Here is a 20,073-nt window from a genome sequence, read left to right as displayed (position 1 = left end):
ATCAGATAATATGTTCTAAGGATTAAGGAAGCATGATGAGATATCAGATGGAGAGACTTGACAGAGAGATTTGACAGATTGGAGTCCAGGCCAGAGATGCCACCTAAATGGTGCAGAACCTAACCCAGGGAAGTAGAAGGACCTGAGAGTAGCTGGGAGCAGCCATAGCATTATACCTCGACCCGGGCGGCCCTCTCAGGGGAAGACAAAGTCACCCCTATTGTTTACTGGATAGTCATGAGATGCAAGAGCATAAAGCGCAAGAGAAATTAAGTATTACTGAATGTAACTGTGAAGTTTTCATGCCTGCTTAATGTAAATTGCATTAAATAATACATTATATATAGTTTGACACCCATATTCAATGCTTAGGGCTATCTTACATAAGATGTCTTAGGCCGGTGGAAAAAGGACTGAAACATATATAAAAAATAATAACTGCTAAATAAAAAACAGTGTGGGAACTCAAAACAGCTGAAAAAGGGGCAGCACGGCTTACTTGCCCAGGTCTTTGAACAAATGCATTACAGGATGCAGCCAGCCCATATAGCAAAGATGTTGGCAACACAGGTGCAAAATACCAAATAGACAGCCACTCACCACCTACCCATTCATGGAGAGGGTGACTGCTTAGTATACGTTTGCACAATAGAGACCTGTGTAGGACCCTGTTCACACAAAGGTACTGCATAGTGTCTGGTTCTCAGCCTATTAGTCACGCCCCTACTATTCAATTAGGCGGGCTGGCCAGCACTATCTCAATGCATCCCATGTGAACACCCCTGTATACAAGACCATACGTGCTGACACCCATATTCAATGCTCAGGGCTATCTGACATAGGTCTTAGGATTGTGGAAAAAGGAATGAAAATATATAAAAAATATTCAATAATAAATGATAAATAAAAATCAGTATATATACTCAATACTAACATGTAATACTTCTAGACACAAGGTAGCTAGTTTGAAAACCCAGAAGGATTCCCTATGATTTCATCTCTGAACGCAGTCAGGGGTGGTATCTGGTATTTGCTCCAAAATGGTGAGACGTAGGCTGTCAGGATTTTTTAGATGGTCCGTTAAAAAGTGTCTCAACAAACTATAGTTTTGTATCCAAAATTTTATATTATGCCTTAGCTTGTTCAATCTGGTTGGATAGTACGTCCAACATACAAAAGACTGCAGCCATACTCTAATAAATAGATAAGAAATGATGTATTGCAGTTCAAAAATTGGTTGATGGAAAACACCTCCACGGTTGTCCTAGACTGGAAATTTCTGCAAGTCTGGCTCAACATGGCACAGAACGACATTGGTAGACCTCCCTCAATTCAGGGAATGAAGACTGAGCAGACATCTTAGATGACTTCTTAATTCTGTTCCCAGTCATCTTGCAGTGTAAATGCTCTTTATGCTTGATATGATTTCCTCTGATCATCTGCTACATTGCTTATAGATAGTCAGTATTGCATTTATTAGCCTATGATGACATGTTTCTATGTTTAAAAAAAAAAATCCCCTCGTAAAAAATGTTAAGTTGGATTCTCATATAGATGTAAGAAGTAGGTAAGCAATCTTTAAAATTCAGCTGTGTGATTTGAATGTGACTTCTCCTTTACATGCTTTCTCTTTATCACATAGCTTGCAGCAAATATTTTAATAATATACTTCCTTATCTTCCCCATAATCATTAGTAGCATAATACAAGGCAACAAAAAGAAGCACTGTAGGATAGAAAGCTTTCTTATCCCAGGGCACTTATTGCCAGCTGTTATAATTTGTATTTCCATTAAAAAAGATATGGTGTTTTTTCACCGCAGTCTCCACTTTGTCGTCACGCATGGGCAGCTAAAGGTGACATTGTGACATGGGAACAATGTCACATCAGCATGAATTCTGAATTACACTAAATTGTCAAGGCAACAAGATAACACAGGGCAAAGTTATAATGAACTATTTTGACAATCAGTCGAAAACATTCAAACGAGGACAATTACACTGCTGTCTATCACAATGCATGAATAGTTGCCTAATCTGTCATTAAGCAAAGTCAAATCTGATTAATCTCAAACATAAACCTGCATCATTGTTTCTACACAGCAAAAATATGAAATGGGAAGCACAAGTAATGTCTAAGCCAAATAGTAAGTAGGGGATTTCTTATTCGGCAAGGAACAGTATGAAACATGATTACAAAGAATCCATCTGACCTCGCAATCCCATAGCTCTGTTATTTTAATGGTGTATGTTAAGTCCTATGCCCTGTTCACTGTCCAGACATTTCGTTCTGCATGCATTGTGGTTACATTATCAGCTTTATGTTAAGAAGATTGTGTAATAGAAGAAATATATTTATCTATGAGTAGTTAAAAAACAATGAAGTACTGTGAACCCTGTCTGAGACAAATGACAAAAATAGCAGAGAGAATGGTGATATAAAGCTGTGGTTCTCACTAATAAGGGGCTAATGTACACAGAACATAGGTACTGAAATACCATCGTAGAAAAAATGGTGTCTAGTTGATGAGCTAAGTCCCCCTTTTCTTGGTTTCCTTCCATAATTACTATGCTTTTAGTATTTTGGGTTGTGCTTCAAAACTTTGAAAAACTGTTAGGGGTGGTCAAAGTCTGTTTGAATCCTCTAGGACTGGACCCCCATGATCAGGTCATGATCAAGACAGTCAATATGTTCTTGTTCCATGTAATGCTTCTGCAAAGAGTGATCAATATTAAACCGAACACGGCCTCCTTGCACAGTATGACAAGAAGGTATCTAAATCTGGGAAACTATTCTATGTGTATAATAAACCTATAATCTATGGAGACACTGGAAGTCTACCAGTCCATGTGAGATTGAGCAGAATCCACAAGAGAGGGAAGATTGACAAGCTAAAACCAGCAGACCAATGCAATGAAACCTGTTTAAAACACCTTTTTGGGAATACTTGTCCCCAGCTAGATTTCACTGACATAGACATATGAGAGCTAATCCCTAATAGTATTATGGAACCTATTAAAGATAGTAATGAAACTATATCAACCTATTGTCAACCCTAGATTCTCTTGCAAATTTCAGGCTGTCTTGTCTCTAACCTTGGCCAGACAAACCATCTGATGAAGATACTGGGTTCTAATAATAGCATTCCTCTGCATTGTTAGTGCAATTTTTTCAAATGTGCCAATATTTTCCAAATGGTACATTTCTGATGCACTTTGGAAGGTGACCACTGGATTATTTAGATAACTATTAATGTCCACTTTCTTAAAATTGGTTGAAGTATAGATTTCATCATTATCATTCTTCAAAATATCCAGATTGAAAAATGCAATAAATATCTCCAAAAAGGTGAAAGTGAATTGCAGCCCTCAAGGATTCTTGTTTAGGTTGTCAACAAATGACTGTGCTTCATTAGGGGTCCCTGATCAAACAAAAGATACATCATCTATAAATCGACTGTAAAAGAGGAGGATACCCATCAGCAAGAGGGACCCCACAATGTGCAGGGACTTCAAACACCCCATGGAGGCCCATAGCACAGCCCCTCAACTGCCAGTAGGTCACACCCTCAAAGGAAACAATTTTGTGATTGAGTATATAATCGATACTTTACAGAAGGTAATTCCATTGGTAGTCAGGCATAGAATTATTCTGATCCAGAAAAAAAGTCCAGTGCCCTCACTGTGCCCGGAAGATATCTGCCTTTTTCTCTCTCCTTCTCTTGTTTCAAAGTCCCTGAAACGTTCCATGACGTGATGGTACATCATGGAGCATTAAGGGGGTTAAACTACACCCAACATGTTTAGGATACCATAAGTCAGGGTTGGGTCTAAACCTTCATAACCTATAATCCTAGTCAATGTATCTTAACTGCTAATGGATAGAGAAAATTCTGAAATTATCATACATCCTTAAGTTGTACCATTAAACGTAGACTTTTTGTCTACATTCATTAAGTTTATTTTAATATGTAATGTAAATATGAACCTTAAACTGATATGATTCTACATCAGATAACTGAAATGTTGTCCTCTCTTTGCCCTGGGGTTTTTGATCTTCTGAAGTATATTGTTTTTTTTTTGCTATTTTAAGGCTGTTGTATGTTACAGAGAACTTCGGAAAAAGGGTTAAGCATTGTATAACATGGAAGTCTATTTCTTATTAATTAACGGAATGACATGTTTCCATCTCTTTAAATCCAATTTAACCATTCTGTTTGTAAACAATTTATTGGATGTCGTGTTCTTCAGGCCACCACACATTTACTCCTTAATTAAAAATAATGTAAACTAAATGCCGTGTGTTTAAGTATTCATGCAGTCATGCAGAGCTCATTCAATTGCATTTGTTCCTAGCCGGGGTAAAGACAGGCTCACTTCGTTAAAGTACCTGATAGAGGACGGGAACACATTGCAAACACGTACAGCCTATAACTGCTCAGCTACATGCGTTAATTGGCAGAACCATCTGTTGTAGTTCGGCAAAGAATGAACTATACTAACTGGAGGTCATTTGATCATGAGTTTTTAATTATCCTAATCTTTGTCCAAGGGTAAAACCGTCACTAGAGAAAAATATTAACGCAGCAAAGGATGTTCTGTGTGGAGCAGAATACATAAGTCGCATTTTCAAAACCTCCTCTACGTCGTTAGCATAACTGTTTATTTTGTGTGTTTTTTAGTGATTTTCTTATATGAGCTGTGAGCGAGCTGAGACGTGGAGATAGGACTGTGCGCTAAACTGGAATGATCATCTTCTTAATGTATTGTTAACTAGGTAGTTCATCTTTATAAACTGTTCATCTACTTCATCCTTCTAAATGGCAGATGTATTTAATGTATAATTCAGATCAGGTACTTGTTCATATGGATACATGGATCTTTTAGCGGTACTCTTCATTAAGGCACAATTTGGATTCAGTATTCATTCAGTAAGTTCAGTAATGGCTGCATAGCTTTAGGTAAAACCAAGTTGCTGAAGAGGAACAGTTTTTCATGAGAGAGTCGACTTCTCTAATACAAAGCCTTATACACACGGCTAAGCCCTAGCCAAATCTTGTGCCACTATATGGCAGATCCACACTGTATTGGTTCTGTGATAAAGCAAATGCCAAGAAGTGAAGTACTTTCATGCATGCAATGGATCATTGTACTGCATAAGAATCATGGGAGTTGATTTTTAGTCAATATTCAACAAAAAAAGGTCTAACTACCACATCTGTATTAATACCAGCCCATAGCAGTATGCCACCTCCACCTTGCTTGTGTCGGTGGTCTATGCACATAACTGATCCAACCTCTGGTCCATCCATCTTGTCTGTCAAGAGTTACACTCATCTCATCAGTCTAAAACCCATAGAAAAATCTGTCCTCAGATACTTCTTGACCCAGTCTTGACATTTCAACTTATGTGTCATGTACAGAGGCGTTCTGGTTTTAGATTTAATTACCTCGACCATGTCTTTGAGCACTTCAATGGAATCCGTCAGCAGTTTTTTGCGAAAGAGTCTCAGTGGGCCCCCCCTTTAACACATACCATGATTCATGATCGCATATAACACAGCCATGTAGTATATAACACAGTCCACGTAGTATACAACACAGCCACGTAGTATATAACACAGCCACGTAGTATATAGCACAGCCCATGTAGCATATAACAGTCTACGTAGTATATAACACAGCCCACGTAGTATATAGCACAGCCATGTAGTATACAGCACAGCCCACGTAGCATATAACAACCCATGTAGTATATAACACGGCCCACGTAGTATTTAGAACAGCTATGTAGTATATAGCTCAGCCCACGTAACATATTACAGCGCATATAGCACAGCCACATAGTATATAACCCGGCCCATGTAGTACACAGAACAGCCATGTAGTATATAGCAAAGCCCACGTAGTATATAACACAGCCATGTAGTATATAGCACAGACAAGTAGTATACAGCACAGCCCACATAGCATATAACAGCCCATATAATATATAGCAAAGCGCACATAGTATATAACACAACCATGTAGTATTTAGCACAGCCATGTAGTATAAAGCACAGCCCACGTAGCATAGAACAGCCCATATAGTAAATAGCACAGCCCACGTAGTATATAACAGCCCATATAGTATATAGCACAGCCCACGCAGTATATAACACAGCCCACGCAGACGCAGTATATAGCACAGCCCATGCAGCATATAGCACAGACAGCCCACGTAGTATATAGCACGCAGCCACGCCACCCACCCACGTAGTATATAGCACAGGCCCAGGCCGTGACGTAGTATATATAACACAGCCCAGCCCACGCACGTACGTAGTATATAACTCAGCTAGCCATTTACAGACAGTCTAGGCTAGGACTACAACCAGGCTCACAACAGGCTGCTCCTGCCTCCTGCTCCTCTTTCTTCTGCTTGGCGCTGCCTGCGCCTGCAGCCGGATCTCTTCTCTGAGCTTAGGACAACGAGCGGCTCTCACCGGAAGTGACAGGACAGAGCCACCGCCGGCCCGGAAGTGACTCGTATCCATGGTGATGGCGGCGCCGGCGGTGACTGGTGAGTGTTGCAGCTGCGTGAAACTCAGTCCCAGGCCCGGCCCAGAAGTGACTTACTCTGCGTATCCATAGTGACGGTCCCGACTCCCGGAGGTGAGTATTCCTGCTGCAGCTGCGCACCGTAAATGGGCCCCCCCATCTCGCCAGGGCCCCGGCACTTGCCCGGGTACGCCGGGTGCTGACGCCGGCCCTGGGGACAGTAATCTCCTTATCAGAGGAGGGGGAATCCACTGTGACCCAACACGTAGCCTAGAAGGTGACAAATCCCTGAAACAAGCTACATTATGCTGTAATAAGATTACATAGCAAAATCCTGCTGACAGATTTCCTTTGTACTTCTGGGCCTTGCAGAAAGGTTGCAGTTCTGAAATCAGAATTAGTTAAATCTCTTTTTTGTCCTCTCTATGTGAGGAAAAGCTGCCTAATAATTCTGCACACCTCGATAAATGGTTTTTGATATCTTTAGTCCACATCCTCCCTCGTTACACAAACATCATCTGATCTGTTTCATCCAATAAGCGTTCACGTTTTTATAGCTTGGAGCTGGAAAATCTGTATAAAAATGCTGATATGGTCATAATACTTGTCTAATAATTGTACACACAATGCAGTAAGTAGCATAATTTGCTATTAGAAGCATATTGAGGTATACCTTCTGTTGAACTGGTCGACCGCTTAATATCATATTGCGGAGTTCAATAATAGTCAGTTAAACAATTGATTGTAGATATGGAAATCCATACCTATACAAATTTCTGGGCAATCTTGGGAAATAAAGTTATAAAGAGGAGACTGTAACTGGAGGAAACATTCCGAAGTGCTGCACCTTATACTGAGTACACAATGAATGTATGCTACATTAGGTGGTTAACAAGGCTGTCATTTATCTCGTAGTCGTAACACCATTCTAAATGGGGATCACTTTGCATTTCCATTTTGACAGATACAACAAAATTATATACCCATAAATACAAAGAATGATACACTGTGATTATTAAATATAATCCTAGGTGTATTCATTGTAACTGCGGTTTTACACTATTGAAATTCATTGAAAGTAAATTGGATTTTAAGAATTGTTCTCTGTAGCAAGCTAGTAACCATAACATAGCTCATTAAATTAGGCTCGCAGTGGCGAGAAAAGTGTAAAGGAGGTTTCTTTAAAGACATATCTTGGTAAAAAAGAAGGATACACACATAATTGGAGTTAGCTTTAGACATTCTGCAGATGCATGTGCCCAATCCACTGGAAGCATGCATCTGATCATGACTGTATGATCTCAGCTAGGTATTTTTGACTCTAGAATGCTGCAGTTTCAAAGAAAAACATACTTTAAAGGGAACTTGTCAGCGGGATTGTGCACAGTAACCTACACACAGTGTCAGGTTGGTGCTGTTATGCTGATTACAATGATACCTTGGTTGATGAAATCCATCTTATATTGATGAAATACCAATACACTTGCATGGACGAGGCCGCACATGTCTAGTCGGCACATGACTACATATATGGAAATCACATCCTTGTGGTCTCACGCCAGCTGCTCCCAACACAGGCATCGGAGAATTCTCACAGCATGCAGCGCACATGTTTTGAGGATTTACAAGTTTGCAGTTACATAGAGTGACTGCAAACTTGTACCATAAGGCCAGACAACCTCTTTAAATCCTCCTGAAAGGTACAGCTAGAAGGAGCATTATGAAGAAAGCTCTATCATTAGCCAATGAGCAAATTGAAATTCTACTAAGACGTGTAATTTTCAGTTGGATGCTAGATGGAATACTTTCAGGCCTCTCAACACACGGTCGACAGGCCACATGCTGCCCCCAGGGCTCCATTGTGCCTCGCTCAAGCCCCTAAGCTCCTCAGATGATCACGTACTCCATTATGCCACCCTCAACCCTCTGAGATCCTCAGGTGATTGTGTATAGGGAGCCAGCACTTCATTTCAACTGAATGTGCATCCTTGGATTTCTATCTACTGGCTAACATGGTACCAAGATATATAGCTTTCCTGCATCCTTGGATGTACATTCAATTGAAAGGTATTGAAAGCAACTGATGGCGTCTCAATTGCGGCCACACATTGCGTCACTGTTATGTGCTGTCCCGAGTGTGCAGGCGGAACGGAACGCTGTTCCCCAAGGGAGCTAGGTCAGGTGAGAAGAATTTTTTTATGTATATCTAAAGAAAGGCAGGATAAGGGCTATCTAGAACCCTGCTGCAGACTGACAGTAGGAGTCTGTGCACGAGATACAGAAGGACAGGATGGTGAGAGGGGAGCCCTGCGGTGAGTTTACTTGCCGGAGCGCAGGACCTGAAGCACGTGACCACCGGGAGAGGGGCTGGAGGCGGATCCAGATGCCGAGTAGCGGCGGTGACTGGCAAAACCGGAGAGTAGTCTGAATGTGCTGAAGTAAAGCCAGGAGGTCGATGAAGTACCAAAGAGTGAGACGCTGAGAGTGGTCAGGATATAGCAAAAGGTGATGTAGCCAGAGATAGCGGTGCAGTATAAATGGGGCAGACAGGAGATTAGTAAGAGTACCAATCCGAAGGTCAGAGACAGAAACAGACAGTAAGCACGGAATCACAGGGCAATGCACAGAACGAGAACACGGACCGGATCATACACGAAATGGCTTGGGGTATGTCTCTGTCAGTTTTGTACATCGAGAGACTGAAATTTTTGCCCATTCTTCCTTGGCAAACAGCTCGAACTCAGTGAGGTTTGATGGAGATCGTTTGTGAACAGCAGTTTTCAGCTCTTTCCACAGATTCTCGATTGGATTGAGGTCTGGACTTTGACTTGGCCATTCTAACACCTGAATACATTTATTTGTGAACCATTCCATTGTAGATTTTGCTTTATGTTTGGGATCATTGTCTTGTTGGAAGACAAATCTCCGTCCCAGTCTCAGGTCTTTTGCAGACTCCAACAGGTTTTCTTCAAGAATGGTCCTGTATTTGGCTCCATCCATCTTCCCCTCAATTTTAACCATCTTCCTTGTCCCTGCTGAAGAAAAGCAGGCCCAAACCATGGTGCTGCCACCACCGTGTTTGACAGTGGGGATGGTGTGTTCAGGGTGATGAGCTGTGTTGCCTTTACGCCAAACATATCGTTTGGCATTGTTGCCAAAAAGTTTGATTTTGGTTTCATATGACCAGAGCACCTTCTTCCACATGTTTGGTCTGTCTCCCAGGTGGCTTGTTGCAAACTTTAAACAACACTTTTTATGGATATCTTTGAGAAATGGCTTTCTTCTTGCCACTCTTCCATAAAGGCCAGATTTGTGCAGTGTTCGACTGATTGTTGTCCTATGGACAGACTGTACCACCTCAGCTGTAGATTTCTGCAGTTCATCCAGAGTGATCATGGGCCTCTTGGCTGCATCTCTGATCAGTCTTCTCCTTGTTTGAGATGAAAGTTTAGAGGGACGGCCGGGTCTTGGTAGATTTGCAGTGGTATGATACTCCTTCCATTTCAATATGATCGATTGCACAGTGCTCCTTGGGATGTTTAAAGTTTTGGAAATCATTTTATATCCAAATCCAGCTTTAAACTTCTCTAGAACAGAATTACGGACCTGCCTATTGTGTTCCTTGGTCTTCATGATGCTCTCTGTGCTACAAACAGAAACCTGAGACTATCACAGAGCAGGTGCATTTATACGGAGACTTGATTACACACAGGTGGATTATACTTATCATCATTAGGCATTTATGACAACATTGGATCATTCAGAGATCCACAATGAACTTCAGGAGTAAGTTTGCTGCACTGAAAGTAAAGGGACCGAATAATATTGCACGCCCCACTTTTCAGTTTTTGAATTTCCACAAAAATTTAAAATAACCAATACATTTCGTTCAACTTCACAATTGTTTTCCACTTGTTAAACAAGAAAAAATACCAGTCATAAATAACCATATATATATATATTTCAATGGCGACTCAAGAGCAATGTCAGTCGCATGACAGGAGAGACAAAAGAGTCCAAAAGTTGCCAGAAAATTACAAAATAGCAATGTTTATTGAAAAATCAATCACTAACTTTCACATAGAAAATTCACAATATTACAAAATTAAAGTATATGGATTTATTATCACTGTGACTATATCCATGGATACAAAAAAAAATGACCCAAGAAAAACAGGACAGGACATATGCTGCTGCAACAGAATCAAGGCATTATGCAGCGGACATCATGTCCATAAATTACTCCCAAATATTACATGCATATATAGTACAGACCAAAAGTTTGGACACACCTTCTCCTTTAAAGATTTAATGCCAAGAGTGTGCAAAGCAGTCATCAAAGCAAAAGGTGGCTACTTTGAAGAACCTAGAATATAAGACATAATTTCAGTTGTTTCACACTTTTTTGTTAAGTATATAATTCCACATGTGTTAATTCATAGTTTTGATGCCTTCAGTGTGAATGTACAATTTTCATGGTCATGAAAATACAGAAAAATCTTTAAATGAGAAGGTGTGTCCAAACTTTTGGTCTGTACTGTACCTCAGATGTATAGTGACTAGTGTTGAGCATTCCGATACCGCAAGTATCGGGTATCGGCCGATACTTGCGGTATCGGAATTCCGATACCGAGTTCCGATACTTTTGTGATATCAGAAATCAGAATCGGATCCATATTCATGTAAAAAATAAAGAATTAAAATAAAAAATATGGATATACTCACCTCTCCGGCGGCCCCTGGACCTTACCGCTGTAACCGGCAGCCTCCGTTCCTAAGAATGAGCGCGTGAAGGGCCTTCGATGACGTTGCGGCTTCTGATTGGTCGCGTGCCACTCATGTGACCGCTCACGCGACCAATCACAGGCCGCGACGTCATCGCAGGTCCTAAACTCCTCATTGAGGAGTTTAGGGCCTGCGATGACGTCGCGGCCTGTGATTGGTCGCGTGAGCGGTCACATGAGCGGCACGCGACCAATCACAAGCCGCGACGTCATCGAAGGTCTTAAACTGCTCATTCTTTGGAACGGAGGCTGCCGGTTACAATCGGTAAGGTCCAGGGGCCCCCGGACGGGTGAGTATATCCATATTTTTTATTTTAATTCTTTATTTTTTACATGAATATGGATCCCAGGGCCTGAAGGAGAGTTTCCTCTCCTTCAGACCCTGGGAACCATCCAGGATACCTTCCGATACTTGAGTCCCATTGACTTGTATTGGTATCGGGTATCGGTATCGGCGATATCTGATATTTTTGGGGTATCGGCCGATACTATCCAATAGCGATACTTTCAAGTATCGTAAGGTATCGCTTAACACTAATAGTGACTTTACAAATGATATATCAATAATAGTAAACTCGTCACCAAACACTTCTAATCAAGTATTCCAAAATTGTGTGATTAAATAAAGGGATAATTACCCATAAGTATGAACGTCCCATCTAGGTCCCGGTCACCTTACCCCAATGCGTGTTTAGCGTCAAATCATTACCGCTTCCTCAGGGGGCGTGGCTTAATCAGGATCCCAGTCCGGTTTAAATCGTGTTTACATCTGGTCATATGACCCCATGACAAAGTGCCTGTGCGTATGTGTTAGATGCAAACCTACTTCCTTCCTGCATCTCAAGCCTCAGGTCCAGCAAAAAAATCCCGATTACGTGAGTGGGCCGGTGCCACGCCCACACAACACGAAAAAGGCCTTGAAAAAGGCCATCACGCCGAAACGCGCATCGGGGTGGCTGTACCGCGTGGTTCTTTGACCTAACAGCCTTCACAGGTTATTCTACAAGTGAATAATGTGACTTTGATATATTTTTACTACCTTGCAATCCGATGCCTGTTGTACAATATGGCTGGGCTGTATTTAAATGAATGATATGATGTCTTTGGACTACAATGTTGTTATCTTACTTTGATGTGGCATCTATATTACAAATTTTATGTCTTATTCCATGCGTGTGCACCCTTGCGTTTCCACATGTGCAATGTGGTTTTGGTCCACTCCCCCCTTTCGCCAGATGTCCTGGAATGTGCAATAAAGAATTTTCTATTTTTTCTAATCATTTGTTTGGGTATTTCTTTGATCGTTTTTTTCTGCGGTTTGTTCCATATAACATGTGTATTAACATTAAAGTTACAAAGTGTAAAGTGTACTGTGCATTATTTATCAGCTTAAGTGAATACCAATTACAACTATCTACATATGTGAATAGGCCGATGTACCGCGCATTGTTTACCACCTTAAATGAATACTAAAAGCCACCTAGTTATGTAGATGAGCCAATGAATTTTATTACTATAATGTACTTTAATAAAACTATTACAAATGTATACAATAATAAGAACAACATATACCAATACTGTTGCCACAAACAATGAGATAAGATGCATGGGGAAACATATAGTAGGACAAAAGTGACCAATCATCAATGGGTATGACATATGATTATATCCATGAATTACTCCTTTTAAAGTCCACATAAATGAATGGATTAATTGATCACATATTGTAGATTTTAACATGTCCTCTTGTCACTGGATGATTCCTTCCATAGTATTGTTCATCATTCTTCCACACACTCCATGTGAATATGGTCAATACTAGTACTGCACACTGAAAAAGATAAAAGACACAAAACTGAGATACAGAATTAAAATCTAATGGTGCATGATAGAGATAAAGAATAAAACCTCTTCAGCAGACTATTATAAAAAGGAGGATGTATTTAATGTACATTATTTAGTGTACTTCATTAAGACCTATGGGGGTCATCGTGCCCAGTGTGGTAATCCTTAGTGTTGCACCTATGAAATTGTCTAAAATGATGTGGTAATGTTTTCAATTATGTCAAATCTGTCTCATTTTCCGCCGCCATTACATCACGCACATGTTCACGTGTGCGTGTACCCAAACGTCGTGATGTTAATCCAATATAAATTTTAGTACAACAATTTTCCCCCTTGTCTCTATGTACAGCAGTGGAAATATTTACTAAAATGGTGATACAAGATTTCAAAAAAATATCTACAAGACGCAGACATGATAACCTAACATCAAGACAGAGATTAGCACTGCATCAATTAAAGGGTTACAGTGATATTGTAATAAAACCTGCAGACAAGGGGGGAAATGTGGTTCTGTGGCCCAAGACTCTCTATGAAAAGGAGGCATGCAAACATCTGAGAGATAAGGACACGTATAGTAAACTTGATTATAATCCGTTAAATGATTTTTTCATGAATTGGAGGGCATCCTTGTTGATGCTCATGAAAGGGGCATTATTCCAAAACAAGTACTGGTAGCCTGCTTACAAAATTTCCTAGAGTTCCTACTTTATACTTAATTCCCAAGATTCACAAAAATCCCATTGACCCACCAGCCATCCGATATTCTCGGGCATTGGGGGGCTAATGACCCCATATGCAAATTTGTAGACTACTATTTGAAACCTTTGGTGGAATCACTCCCCTCCTATCCCCGGGACACATCGGATGTCCTGTGTAGGATCAATGGGATTCAGTTGGAAGATAATATGTGCCTTGTCATAGCTGATATACAATCATTATATACCTGCATTGGCCACAAGGACGGGTTGGAGGCGGTCTGCTTCTTCCTGGATGCCAGCAACTGGGATGGTGCAATCTGTGGTCTGATCATGGAATTATTCACATTTATTTTGATCAAAAAGTTTTTTGTATTTAAGGATGTTTTTTATTTACAGCGGCACGGCACTGCCATGGGTGCGGTCTGCGCTCCTTCCTTTGCCAACCTTTTTCTGGGTTACTGGGAGAGGGAGACATTTGGTGGGGGGGGTCGCAGGCCGCGGACCATGTGTAGTGCTGGCTGCGCTATATAGATGATTTGTTTATCATAAGGCAGGGACCTGAAAATGCATTGCATGAATTTATGCAGCAACTGAATGATAACAGGTACAACATCAAATTGACGTATCAAACAAGCAGGACTGCGGTTGATTTTCTTGACATCAAAATTGAGGTTGATGAGAACCGCTATTTACAAACTGATGTATTTAGGAAATCAACCACAGTCAACTCACTATTGCATGCAGATTCAGGTCACCCTTATAGTACCATCAAAGCCATCCCAGTTGGTCAACATCTCAGGATGAAGCGGATCTGTTCTTCCACCGCTAAATTTGAATCTCAGGCAGCTGATCTCAAAGCTAGGTTCCAAGCAAGGGGCTATAGCAACAGGTGCATTAAGTATGGGTACCTAAGGGCAAAATACTTGCCGCATGAGGAATTGTTACGTCCACATAAGAAGACCGACGCGACGACAAAAGTGATATAATCCATTTTACTTCAATGTATAATGGCCAGTGGACCACCATGAGGAATTGTCTCCAAAAACATTGGGGAATTCTCCTGATGCATCCACTTTTTTCAAAATGTTTGATGGAACATCCTTCAATGACTGCAAGGAGAAGTAAAAATCTAAAGGACTTATTAGTATCAAGTCACTATGTTCCAGTACATAGTAAAAACACTTTGGGATCTGGTGGTCCACCCAACGGATATTATCCTTGTGGACACTGTATCTCCTGTAATATTTTTACAGTTCATTTGTCAGGCTACTATATTTGAATCTGCTGATGGTAATAAAGTATTTTCTATTAATCATCATATAACCTGCAACACGACGCAGGTTATATATTATGCCAGATGCAGTTGTGTCATGGTTCCCAATGGCAAGGGAACGTAAAAAACACATAAGTAACGAACGAGCTCTCGGGTGATGGAAACTCGAGTTGACCATGAGCTAAATCTACCACACAACTAACAGTAGCCAGGGAGCATACCTACGGCTTCCTATATGCCATGCGCCAGCCGGAGGACTAACTACGCCTGGTAGAGGAAGAAACAGACCTGGCTTACCTCTAGGGAAATACCCCAAAAGATGATAGCAGCCCCCCACATGTAATAACGGTGAATTAAGAGGAAAAGACATACACAGTATGAAAGTAGATTTAGCAAAGAGAGGTCCACTTACTAGATAGCAGAAGGATACAAAAGAGGACTTCACGGTCAACTGAAAACCCTTTCAAAAACCATCCTGAAATTACTTTAAGACTCCTGTGTCAACTCATGACACAGGAGTGGCAATTTCAGCCCACAAGAGCTTCCAGCTACAGCGAATTACAAAAACTGCAAACTGGACAAAAGGTACAAAACAAAAGGACAAAGTCCACTTAGCTGATCAGCAGACTAGTAGCAGGAACATGCAACCAAAGGCTCTGGTTACAATGATGACCGGCAAGGAAATGACTGGAGAGCAAGGCTAAATAGGAAACTCCCAAACACTGATGGAAGCAGGTGAACAGAAGAAGCAAAGTGCAAACAAGTCACCAGTACCACCAGCAACCACCAGGGGAGCCCAAAAAGCGGATACACAACAGTACCCTCCCCTTAAGGAGGGGGCACCGAACCCTCACAAGAACCGCCAGGGCGATCTGGATGAGCCCTATGAAAGGCACGAACCAAATCCGAGGCATGAACATCAGAGGCAGTTACCCAAGAATTATCTTCCTGACCATAGCCTTTCCATTTAACCAGATATTGAAGTCTCCGTCTGGAAATACGGGAGTCCAAGATCTTCTCCACGACGTACTCCAATTCACCCTCCACCAGCACAGGAGCAGGAGGTTCAGCAGAAGGAACCACCGGTACCTCATATCTCCGCAACAACGACCGATGGAACACATTATGGATAGCGAAAGATGCCGGGAGGTCCAAACGAAAGGAAACAGGGTTAAGAATCTCCAAAATCCTATAAGGACCGATGAACCGAGGCTTAAATTTGGGAGAAGAAACTCTCATAGGGACAAAACGGGAAGACAACCACACCAAGTCCCCAACGCGAAGGTGGGGACCAACACGACGACGACGGTTAGCAAACTGCTGAGTCCTCTCCTGGGACAATTCCAAATTATCCACCACTTGTCCCCAAATCCGATGCAACCAATCCACCACCGCATCCACTCCAGGACAATCCGAAGATTCAACCTGACCAGATGAAAAACGCGGATGAAACCCTGAATTGCAAAAGAAAGGAGAAACCAAAGTGGCAGAACTAGCCCGATTATTAAGAGCAAACTCCGCCAACGGCAGAAAGGCAACCCAATCATCCTGATCCGCAGACACAAAACACCTCAAATAAGTCTCCAAAGTTTGATTAGTTCGCTCCGTCTGGCCATTGGTCTGAGGATGGAATGCAGACGAAAAGGACAAATCAATGCCCAACCTGGCACAGACTGCCCGCCAAAATCTAGACACGAACTGGGTACCCCTGTCAGAAACGATGTTTTCCGGAATACCATGCAAGCGAACCACATTTTGAAAAAACAGAGGGACCAACTCAGATGAGGAAAGCAACTTAGGCAATGGCACCAAATGAACCATTTTAGAAAAACGGTCACACACCACCCAGATGACAGACATCTTCTGAGAAACAGGGAGATCCGAGATAAAGTCCATAGAGATGTGCGTCCAAGGCCTCTTCGGAATAGGCAAGGGCAACAACCCACTAGCCCTAGAACAACAAGGCTTGGCCCGAGCACACACATCGCAAGACTGCACAAAAACACGCACATCTCGAGACAGGGAAGGCCACCAGAAGGATCTAGCCACCAAATCTCTGGTGCCAAAAATTCCCGGATGACATGCCAGAGTAGAAGAATGAACTTCCGAGATGACTCTAGTGGTCCACTCGTCAGGAACAAACAGTCTACCAGACGGACAACGATCAGGTCTATCCACCTGAAATTCTTGCAAAGCACGTCGCAAATCTGGAGAGACAGCAGACAAAACCACTCCATCCTTAAGGACACCAGCAGGTTCAGAATTCCCAGGAGAGTCAGGCTCAAAACTCCTAGAAAGAGCATCTGCTTTCACATTCCTAGAACCCGGTAAGTACGAGACCACAAAATTAAACCGGGAAAAGAACAACGACCAACGTGCCTGTCTAGGATTCAGGCGCCTGGCAGACTCCAAATAAATTAAATTCTTGTGATCAGTCAAAACTACCACCTGATGTCTGGCACCCTCAAGCCAATGACGCCACTCCTCAAATGCCCACTTCATGGCCAAAAGCTCCCGATTACCAACATCATAGTTTCGCTCGGCGGCCGAAAATTTTTGCGAAAAGAACGCACAAGGTCTCATCACTGAGCAGTCGGAACTTTTCTGCGACAAAACCGCCCCCGCTCCGATCTCGGAAGCATCGACCTCAACCTGAAAGGGAAGAGAAACATCAGGCTGGCGCAACACAGGGGCAGACAAAAAGCGGCGCTTAAGCTCCCGAAAGGCCTCCACGGCAGCAGGGGACCAATTGGCAACATCAGCACCCTTTTTAGTTAAATCCGTCAGAGGTTTAGCAACGCCAGAAAAACCAGCTATAAATCGACGATAAAAATTAGCAAAGCCCAAGAATTTCTGGAGACTCTTCAGAGAAGTAGGCTGCGTCCAGTCGTAAATAGCCCGAACCTTGACAGGGTCCATCTCAATAGAAGAAGGGGAAAAAATATACCCCAAAAATAAAATTTTTTGAACCCCAAAAACACACTTTGAACCCTTTACACACAAAGAATTCTCCCGCAAAACCTGAAAAACCCTCCTGACCTGCTGAACATGAGACTCCCAGTCATCAGAAAAAATCAAAATATCATCCAGATACACAATCATAAATTTATCCAAATATTCCCGGAAAATATCATGCATTAAGGACTGAAAGACAGAAGGTGCATTAGAAAGGCCGAAAGGCATTACCAAATACTCAAAATGGCCCTCAGGCGTATTAAATGCGGTCTTCCACTCATCCCCCTGCTTAATTCGCACCAAATTATACGCCCCACGAAGATCAATCTTAGAGAACCACTTAGCCCCCCTTATGCGAGCGAACAAATCAGTCAGCAAAGGCAACGGATACTGATATTTGACTGTAATTTTATTCAGGAGACGATAATCAATACAAGGCCTCAGAGAGCCATCCTTTTTAGAGACAAAGAAAAAACCGGCTCCTAAAGGTGATGAAGAAGGACGAATATGTCCCTTTTCCAGGGACTCCTTAATATACTCGCGCATAGCAGCATGTTCAGGTACAGATAGGTTAAACAAACGACCCTTTGGAAATTTACTGCCAGGAATCAGATCTATGGCGCAATCACAATCCCTGTGAAGAGGGAGTGAACCAATCTTAGGCTCTTCAAAAATATCACGATAATCAGACAAAAATGCCGGAATCTCAGATGGAATAGATGACGAAATGGACACCATTTGAGTGTCCCCATGAGCCCCCCGACATCCCCAGCTTAACACAGACATAGCCTTCCAGTCAAGGACTGGGTTATGAGACTGTAACCATGGTAATCCAAGCACCAAAACATCATGTAAATTGTACAACACAAGGAAGCGAATCACCTCCTGATGGTCTGGAGTCATACGCATAGTCACTTGCGTCCAGAACTGTGGTTTATTACAAGCCAAAGGTGTAGAATCAATACCCTTCAGAGGTATAGGGACTTCCAGAGGCTCTAAATCAAACCCACCGCGCCTGGCAAAGGACCAGTCCATAAGACTCAGAGCGGCGCCCGAGTCCACATAGGCATCCACGGTAATAACTGATAATGAACAAATCAAGGTTACAGACAAAATAAATTTGGACTGTAAAGTGCCAATTGAAATGGACTTGTCAACCTTCCTAGTACGCTTAGAGCATGCCGATATAACATGAGCAGAATCACCACAATAGAAGCATAACCCATTTTTACGCCTATAATTCTGCCGCTCGCTTCTGGACATAACTCTGTCACATTGCATTTTCTCTGGCGTCTCTTCAGAAGATACCGCCAAATGGTGCACGGGTTTGCGCTCCCGCAAACGCCGATCAATCTGAATTGCCATTGTCATGGACTCATTCAGACCTGTAGGCGCAGGGAACCCGACCATAACATCTTTAACGGCATCAGAAAGGCCCTCTCTGAAATTTGCCGCTAAGGCGCACTCATTCCACTGAGTAAGCACAGACCACCTACGAAATTTTTGGCAGTATATCTCCGCTTCATCTTGCCCTTGAGATAGGGCTATCAAAGCTTTTTCAGCTTGAATCTCCAAATTAGGTTCCTCATAAAGCAACCCTAAAGCCAGGAAAAACGCATCCACATTGAGCAACGCAGGATCCCCTGGTGCCAATGAAAATGCCCAATTTTGAGGGTCACCTCGCAGCAAAGAGATTACAATCTTAACCTGCTGGACAGGATCTCCTGAGGAGTGAGGTCTGAGAGAAAGGAATAATTTACAATTATATTTGAAATTCAAAAACCGAGATCTATCTCCGGAAAACACCTCTGGTGTAGGGATTTTAGGTTCAGAAATAGGAGCATGTATAACAAAATCTTGTAAATTTTGAACCTTCGTAGCAAGATTATTTAAACCTGCAGCCAAACTCTGGACATCCATGTTAAACAGCTAAGGTCAGAGCCATTCAAGGGTTAAGAGGAGGTAAGAAGCAGCTAGACA

The sequence above is a fragment of the Ranitomeya variabilis genome, chromosome 2, assembly GCF_051348905.1.
Source record: "Ranitomeya variabilis isolate aRanVar5 chromosome 2, aRanVar5.hap1, whole genome shotgun sequence".
Taxonomy (NCBI): domain Eukaryota; kingdom Metazoa; phylum Chordata; class Amphibia; order Anura; family Dendrobatidae; genus Ranitomeya; species Ranitomeya variabilis.
Note: the sequence above shows the minus strand (reverse complement) of the source record.